At 42.3% G+C, this 9,537-nt stretch overlaps 1 protein-coding gene across 1 annotated transcript in view; it reads right to left on the bottom strand.

The window, feature by feature from the left end:
• LOC109522341 (leucine-rich repeat neuronal protein 1-like) overlaps window positions 1-6,371 on the bottom strand; it is a 10,104-nt gene extending 3,733 nt beyond the window's left edge. Inside the window, exon 1 of the mRNA XM_019880843.1 lies at window positions 6,099-6,371. The gene's annotated coding sequence lies outside the window, so the exon portion shown is untranslated. The remainder of the gene's footprint in view (window positions 1-6,098) is intronic.
• Between the last annotated feature and the right edge of the window lie 3,166 nt (window positions 6,372-9,537).

Below are 9,537 nucleotides of genomic sequence, written 5' to 3' on the forward strand. Positions count from 1 at the left end.
CGTGTGCGTGTGTGTGTGTGTGTGTGTGTGTGTGTGTGTGTGTGTGTGTGATTGGCACAGTCAGCAGCTATGGCTTTGAGCCCATTACACAACAGGCTTAATAAACACAGAATGTGTGCTCTTCACTGCTAATCACTCCTTGCTCATGATGCGGGCTCATGACAGAAAGTCATAAAAATATGACGCGTAAACATTTTTCACATATCAGCACTGTGCTTTGGGCAGAGTGTCCTAATCCATGCTCGGGCAAAGGCAAGACGTGCGAGGAGAAACAAATTTTGAAAGTAAAAGAAGCAGAATACTGTCCAACCACAAGTAGGCAATTTGGGTTTGAGATCTTATGTAAGAGCTGTATGAAAAAATATTTATGTATTATACGTGTTTTGTTTTCAGAGCGATATCAATTTACAATATTTAGTTTTGCTATTGTAGTTTGTGGAGGTGTCGACGCCACTACACATTTGATGAGGTGTGTCTAATATTTTGATCTTGTATGTAGCTTAGGGTACGTCTTATTTAGCATAATAGAGTACATTGCCGTCGTACACCCCTGCAAACTAGTGCAACATGCATCACCTTCAATTATGTCCATCTAAATCGAGTAATTACAATATATCAGATTGTGCAGATTTATCTAGTGAAGTTTGCAAATACTTTCAGAAGCGGAAGTAACAGAGGGACAAAAAAGGTGATTTTATTTTGTAATTGTGTTGACCCTCTGGGCTTCAATCACTACCACACTGAATAGTCAAATCAAATCTTGATTCTTAAAGCATGCTAGAAATTACACTTCCTTTGGACACTGCATGTAAATTCTCAGAGATTCTTTTGCACAGACAAAATAAGCTTCACTAAAATGCAAATGTGCTCCCAATGTGCACAGTGGATGGATGACACGAGAGCTGATTGGGTCCTTCGTAAGTCCCGCGATCTTTCTGCAATAACATGACATCACTGCTTCTCTCTGCATAATCTCTTTTGCTCAGAGAAAGTCCAAGAAGATGGCAACATTTAACATGAGTTTGAAAGTGATTGATTCATTAAAAACACTCATACATTCCCAAATTTAAGAGGATGTACACACAACGGCACCAACTTTATATCATTTGTATTCATTTCCTTCACTATCTTACAAAAATATGGCATTTGTACAGCGGTATGTTGACTTTTCATATCCACTGTGCACCCACACAAAAAACAGTGTGCAGTGTAGGTGGTGACACATGTTTACAGGGAAATACCTCGAACGACCTACTGTACACCAGGGCTGTCAAACTCATTTCACATTGTGGGCCACATACGGACTCGGGAGATGTCAAGTGGGCCGAACCATTAACATTATACCATACTGTGCTATGAATCACCAAAATATCATCTTTTTCCTTTGTTTTGGTCTCAAGAAACATTGATTGGCGCTTTTATATCATTTGCTGCGTTGAGTCTATCTCGGTGAGAGACTGAGACTGCTGTTTTCTTCCCTGATCAAAACAGTGTGCCCCCCTAGTGGATTATCCACGAATTGCATTTTATTTAAAATATTCATTCTGTGTCCTTAATGCATTTTTTTCCCACTTTTAAATGATCCTGCGGGCCGGATCGAACCTCCTTGGGGGCCGGTTCCGGCCCGCAGGCCGTATGTTTGACACCCCTGCTGTACACCATCAGATCGGACTATAAGCAGTGGACATAATGGATTAAGAGCCAGATATTTCCCTCAGGAATTGAGAGGCTAAAGCTTGTACATTTGTGCTTAGTCACAAGGCAGACAAAAAAACAAAACAAACCCAAACATTATAATACGGTAATTCTGCTGCAGGATGTGTCCATGAGTAATGGTCGTTAATAAATTCCTTGCATGACCTCGAGTGTAGTAGCATTTACAGTCGTGTCATCTCGAGTGTACGCACACACACACACACAAGTGTGCACCTACAGTAGTTTGTTTACATGTACATACATTACGGTGTGCATACTGTATATGAGCGGTGAAATATGGATATGTGGACTTTGTGTTCAACTAAAAGGCCGATTTCACAATGAATACCGGTAAGTCAATTTGTGAGTAAATTGAGACAAAATAGCCATTATTTCAGTATAATGTACACAATTTTTGTGTAACTCATCAGAACAGAATCTGTTTGTTTTCACTATTAAGAGTAAGAACACTTGCTTTGTATCAGCTCACCTGTCTCTACAAAGGACTTCTTCATTCTCAAACATAGATCATAACTCACCTACCAAGTACATCCGGCAGCTTTCCTGGACATCCTTCTTATATTACTGAAGATGCCAAATGAATCAACCTCAACTTCGCTTTAATTAGCCATTAGGTTCTTCAACCCGATTGATTAGACCGCGTGCCTGTTGTTGTGAGCTATCGTGGTGTAACTGCAATGGTATCACTCTTGCAATGTGTGTTTGTGCTGCTCAGATATGAAATTCACAGAGATAGCCAGAATAATTGTTATTGTCATGCGGAGGCCATGAATCACTGACACCTGGAGTCAGGTTTTCGGCAACCTGGCAGCGCCGTGGGTGTCTAAAGCCATTCCTTCCTCTCTCCCTCGCTTCCTCGCTCCCCCCCATCCCCTTCTCTTTTTCTCCTTCTCTCTGTGCTGCTATGACCTTGTTGATCCAAGGAAGCACTGCTGGGCACATTTGGTCCATTTCGCTGATGGCTTGCTTCATAATCACTGCAGCACATTCGTACTTAATGGGAGTCTTGGCCATTACACCACAGGACATGAAAATAGATGAAACTATGGAGTAGGTTCACCCTTTGCTGTTATAGCAGCTTCCACTCTTCTGGAAAGACTTTTTTTACACTATGTTGGAGTGCTTCTTTGGAACTGTGTGTCCATTCATCCAGAAGAGCATTTGTGGGGTCATAGGTGACAAGGTGTTGGACCATTGAGAGGACCGTTTGGTTCACAGTCTTTGCTCCAACTCACCCCAAAGGTGTTTGGTGAGGTTGAAGTTCCTTCACACAAAACACTTTGTGCACTGCTGGAAGAGAAAAGGCCCTTCCCCCAATGTCACAACTTTGTAAGCAGAGAATTGTGAAGGCAATGAAAAATTAAGATTCTGGAGAAACTATATTATATGGTTTGCAATAATAGATTTGCCCATATGTTGCCCAACAGAACAAGTACAAACGTAGCACCTCTCTGAAGTCCCTTTTAGTGTAGTTGACATCTCGCACCTCAATCCATTCACATATCACAACAACATAAATACGTGTTACTGGATGTCAATAAAAATGAATCTGATTTGATGAGACAAACTTCCTTTCATGTGCAACGTGAGGAAGAAGTGCAAATATTCACGCTTGTCTCATCGCTTGACAAGAATATCAATCGGGGAGACGTGGGAACCCAAAGGATGATTTCTCCGAGAGTGAAGCGCTAATCTGGCAAAAGGCTGTAAGAATGGCTTTGCTGGAATAACACCTTTGTGAACTCTTGTTCTGAGGGAAGAGAGAGATTAGGTCTGAGATTAATTCCCTCCCTGCCTACGCAGCAGCGTCTGTACTGTATCCCGAGAAGCTATTATTAATTCTGCAGGCTGAAGCGGCGGACAGATGTGGCATTGTCAAGCCAATACAGTTTACTCAGTTGCATCCATTATATATTTTTTTAACTGCAATGGATACTTTGACAGAATACTTTTTACCTCGCATTTTAGGATATGCATACAATCACAAATCAACAAGAATAAGCAGCAAAATCCCTCAACAGCTTGACATTATCCAATCAAATGTTTGAATTGAAGGCTCCAGCAGGGGGGATTTATTTTCTTTGCTTAGCCGATCCTTATGAGGTTTTAATCCAACTACCCATCCACAAACCGAACAGTAGGATGCCTCTTCGGTCACAAATATTAACCACGTCACAAGACAGCCCAGTGTAATTATGGGGATGTAATGAGGCTGCTCTGATTCATGCCATCCGTAATGTACAAATGCGATATTATAAGTTATTCGGAATTTTCCAAAATTAGGTTTCACAAACTAGTACTCACAGCTTGCTATGATGTTCATCTGGTCATTTATTCATACTGGTGCAACCAGATTTTGCGTGATGTGGAATCTCCCAGATATGATTGAACAGCGCATCCCTTTTCTTGCGGTACTGCCTCCACTACCCTGATTCTAAGCAGCCTTTTCACTGGCCACCAAATATAAACAGCCTTTCCTGGATCAGCAACCGCACACAGGCCCACTAGCATGCCGTCACCATGACAACGCCCATGCCACCATCGTGCGTTTCATAACCAAATGCGAATACTGCCATTCATGCTCCAAAGTGGGCTAAATGGATTTGCCAAAGAGTTTGCTAATGAGAATGTTATTGTAACGCAAACCCAGAATGGACATCATTAATAAAGTCACACAACATAGCGGTTTTCTCCAGAATCATGGATGAACTGAGCCGCGCCGCCTGATGTTTTCAGTATTTGGTCTCTGCTCCAGCCGCCCTGAGACATCCTATTGGTGCTCTATTAGTATGCAAGAGTTTCACTTCACATCACGCAGGGCTTTGGTGCAGCTGCTGATGGCAGAGCTGCAGAGCTGAGCAGGAGATATAGATGCATGTCCTCTTAGTCCAAAAGGAGGGAGCGGATGCACAGCTCTGCTGAAGCAGGAAGGTCATAGGGGAGGACAGATGGACCGAAATGAAAATACTATGCCATGAAACTAAAGGAGCGTACATTGCAACGACTTTAAAGCGTAAAATTAAAGCGTAGCATGTCTGCATATGTACAATTCGCACAACCATCTTTGAGCCAGAATAAACACTTGCTCAAAATCTTGACTTTTTTTTTTGCTCCACTCATCACATCTTCATTTTTTTTTTTGTCAGATGAAACATCAAAGTGAAGTCGCAAAACTTAATTCTCTATTGTACACTAGCATATGTAAGACAATTCCGTGCTCATGTGTACAGCGCGTTTTCTTCTTTGTTGACGTTGATAACAAAACCTCACCATGTTCCACAACATTTCTACCTTCAGCTCAATCCCAACAACCAGCGCAGTTAAGCACAATGACCCAACAAACACACGGCAACACAAAGACAGCAAAAAGTTCCTTTGTTTCCCTAGATGTTACCAACTGAGCGCATGGACATTGTAACAACTGGGTTAAGGTCACCAATCATGGACGGTGACATGTGGGTCTCCTTTTGTTATCTAGACAAAGTAAACACCACAAAGTTGTATGGTTGTGCTTGACAGTCTATAGATGATGAAACAAACCATCACATTTCTCTTGTTGCAATTCGAAATCAACCTCCGAGTTTGTAATCCGCTTTTTTTTTTTGGTGATGTTGGTTTTAGTAACAGGTGTAATGCATCTAATGAAACAATGGACCACTTGACAAAGGTGATTCCTCTAACAATGTACACCCCCAGCGTCTGCACACTCTCTTCAGTATTCAAGCGCTCACATCTGCTAAAATCTGGAGCCAAGCCACAGTCTGCTCTCATGGGCATGCAAATCGTTCTGATGGTCAGCATAGTTGTCGGGTCGATTGTTTCGGTGGCACTCTGACACTGCAGTTCGTGCATTGTTAGTGTAATCACAGTCAAGTGCACTTATATTGTCAAGACAACAACAATCGCGGTCATCTTGTTGGATAACTTAATCCATTCAAGTTGCTCCATTGAATAAACAGTCTAACACCGCAGTCACACGTTCTTTGTTTTGCTCCCTCTGAAATACAAACCTTCATCACAATCATATCTACACATCACGTCCTTGAAAATGTTTTCTGGACTTTTCACCCAGTGTACATATTTTAGCAGATGACTGCATACTTTCACAACAAATGTATTTTTTTCCCCTCACGCTATTCCATAACGCGTTTTTACCAACTAGACGATTGTGTCGGTGGCAATGTGAAATTATTTATTTTTTATGTGCAGCGTTGATGCGCTGCACGAGGACCACCGTACGCCTTGTGAAAAATTGATCATTTTTTCCCCCAGTGTGTTCACAAAACAGAGGAATAAAAATGACTAACTTTATCCAAGGTTTACCTATTACCTTCGATCTGCAGCGAACATTTCAGAGCATAAATAACGCGCAATGGTCTCACCGTACGAAGCGCTGGAAAACAAGGATGCTCGACCCGTGCACCATCCGCAGCTCCTCCACACTGACGACGACGATATTGCGCGACGAGATGCGCAAATTTCAGCAAGTTGTCAACACAGAAATCAGCGCAATAGATCCCCCGTTAGGCGAGATTGCAGTGACGAGCGTCTGGTTGCTGCAGGTCAGCCGCACTGAGACTCGTCCGACACCGACACCGGCACCAGTGCAGCCTCACCATCTGCTCTCTACCCGACACCATGGGAACACAAAGTCCCTCCCTATACCCGTCCTAGCATGAGAATTTATTTAGGGAGGCTCAGCGGAGCGACTAACTCGAGGAGCCAATAGAGTTGCATGGAGTAAATGTCCTTGTTTGAATGTTCATCTTATTGATTTGTTTACGTGACAAGGTTCTTTGCTCAAGGTTCTTTGCGGTGAAGAGTAACGCAAATGTCATTCATATATTTTCAATACAGCTTTATATTGTAGGGTTTGAAAATGGATATAACTTTGGTTTGTGGCTCAGAGAAGTAACTTGCACTTTGGTTCCAAACAAACACGACGTAAACACAAGGTAAATAAAGCTTTGTTGTTTGGGAATAATCAATTTAGCACGTGGGACACTTGGGAACACATGCCAATCCAGTGCAGAATCAGTCGCGTTTTATAGGCTGCAAAGTCTATTTACTAAACTGCAGATAGTACCAGGCTTCAAGGGACAAGGAATTTATTGAAGGGAAACTCTTATTTCTCTCAATAACATTCTGATTGATATCTTACCCAATTGCTGAGCACGCCTGCATGCAGTTGTGAGCTTTGAGGTACAAATATCAAATCTGGCCTACCTGTGTGGATGCCTTGTGATGGGAATAAATAAATAAATGAATAAATGAATGAATAATAAAGGTGCAGTCGCTGATGGTGTAGTGGTACACTCGCCTGACTTGTGTGGGATCGGTTCCCACTCAGTGACCGTATGGATGTGGGTGTGAATGGTCGTTTGTCTTTTTATGGGCCTTGCGACTGACTGTTGACCAGTTTAGGGTGTAGTCTGCCTTCCACCTGAAGTCAGCTGGGATAGGTTCCGGCAACTCCCCGTGATCCCGTTCGGGATAAGCGGTGTTGAAAATGGATGAATGGAAGGATAATAAAGGTGCGTCCATCCATCCATTTTCTCTACCGCCTGTCCTCAGTTGGGTCACAGGTGAGATGGAGCCTATAGTCGAAAAACAGTTGGGTTATTTCATTAATTCAATTTATTGATTGTTTATTTTCTGGGCAAAATTCTGGGTTATTTCTGTTGAAAGTAACCAAATTGTTGGTTGGAATGAAATATTTATTGGGTTATATGCCTGGCAGCCATGACAACCACACTGTTCATATGTCTACACGCTGAGCAACAGCTTCAAGTCGACACTTTTGACACGTGGATTTCTTTACCGATCACTGTTTTGGGAAGTGCTTTACACATTTTAGTCTTTTGAAAACCGTCACGTTGCGTTTAACTGCGTGTGTGTTGGACAGGGCGAGGAGATTGGCAAAGAGTAGGAAAAGTTTGCGAAAGATTTTAGTCTGCATAACTACACATTACATTTTGCAATTATTAATGACTCGTACTTTAGCACCGTTTGCACTGTTGTCATTTTTTGCTTTTTTAAAAAACAAGTTGCTCGAGACCTCTCTCAGCAATGTTTGTTGCATTAAGGTGACAGTTATTAAGTCCAAAGTGTTGCGGGCCGTGTAGTTTTTGTGGTGTTCGGTGTCCATGGATGAACAAAACAGACAGGCCGACATATTGTGACAGTGAACAGATTTCGGGCCAGATAAGACAAGGAGTGAGAGCACATGTACCTTCAAACAGAAAGCACGAGAGAGAAATGTCTTTTTCTCTTGGAGCTGTCACTTGTTTGGCTTCTTCCTCCTCTGCTTCCTCATCTCTAAGGGGAGCAGAGAAATGACAGCGTTTTATCATTTACTGTCTGAGCTGTAGCTTTGGGAGCAACCCGGTTGCTGTTTTCATCCACGGTGTAGCCAGAGAAAAAAAAAAGAAAAGCGGTTGAGAGTGAACCGAAAAAAGTGGCATGTGCAAATTTCTTGGACTTGTTTTCCAAAACACACCGTGTTTTTCTCGCATTTGTTTTAAAGCGCCACGACATCTACATGCAGACAGGGCAAACTTCATGACACAAGCCTGAATAAATGAGCGGTGAAGCAAAAAGACGCACATCCAACGATAAAGTTGATATCGCTGACCTTTAAAGCAGTGCCGTCATCAAAATAGAGGAAATATCGTCCCTCTGAACACCAATCCTTCTTTTCAGTCAAGATCAGATTGAAAACTTCTTCTTGTCTATGACTATGTCGCCTCCAGTTTGAAAGTCTGAATATTTTTTTGACAAGTGAAAATTATGACGTTGAATATGTTTGAGTGGATCCGTTTTGATGAAAATTGACGCGCGTAATGCTTTGTTGCAGAAGGAAGCCTGTCAGCCATGAAGGTACACCTTTCAGCTGCTATATATTGATAGCATTCAAATCAGTTCCATCAAAATTAGATAGCAAATTTTTGGGGGTGAATTAAATGATTGATTAAACATGATTGTAAAGTGAAAATGGTGGATTTACTCATTTTTATTTCGCCGAGTGGTTGCGCAAAATAAAATCACCTGCATCCAGACATATTTTGAAGTTGATGCATAGTCTACAAAAAAAAAATGTATCTGGATCCAGATGATTTTAATTTGCGCAACCCTTTAGTTGATGGAATGAAATTCAGTAAATTCAATTTTTTTTTTCAGTATAGGGAGGTATTGCATTGATGTTGGTGTGCAACAGTATATGATAGCAACATGAGGTATAGAGTACACCCGACATTGATGATAGGCACTTAATTTCTGCCTCATGCTGTGCTCGTTGGTAGTCTCGCCACGAACACCACAAAAGTGGTAAAATGGGTATTGCAGAGTAACTGTTTTGGTACCCTTCCCAAGACAAAAAATAATGCGTACCAAAGTGAGCCCAGCTTTCCTGCTTGTACTCCAGCACTGTGGTGTTCTTCTCGTGTGTAATGCTGGCCCAATGCCTTAGGTGCAGCTCAAAGTTGGTGTGTGAGAAGCAAATTCTAATTTCCCACTATTAACCTGCGATGCAAGGGGTGCGGCTGCCATGGCAACGACTCCCTTCCAGGAAAGGAGCCGCAGCATATCTGCCTCTTTATTAGATCTCTGATCACACAGGTCCTGCCACATGGCCATCTGGGGAAAGGAGTTCGACACAAATGCGTGTCCCCTGCTTTACCTCTCACTCGGCCTCTCATCATTTTGCAGCTTCGCACTCCTTTGAGGCAAAGACAAGGCGTCGTTTTCCTCGTCAGGCCTCCTGAGCTAAGTTGGGAGGGGATGGATCTTGCCACAACACGAATTACAAACACTCCTTTCATA

Source organism: Hippocampus comes, unplaced genomic scaffold (assembly GCF_001891065.2).
Source record: "Hippocampus comes isolate QL1 unplaced genomic scaffold, H_comes_QL1_v1.1 scaffold68, whole genome shotgun sequence".
In the NCBI taxonomy this organism is placed as follows: domain Eukaryota; kingdom Metazoa; phylum Chordata; class Actinopteri; order Syngnathiformes; family Syngnathidae; genus Hippocampus; species Hippocampus comes.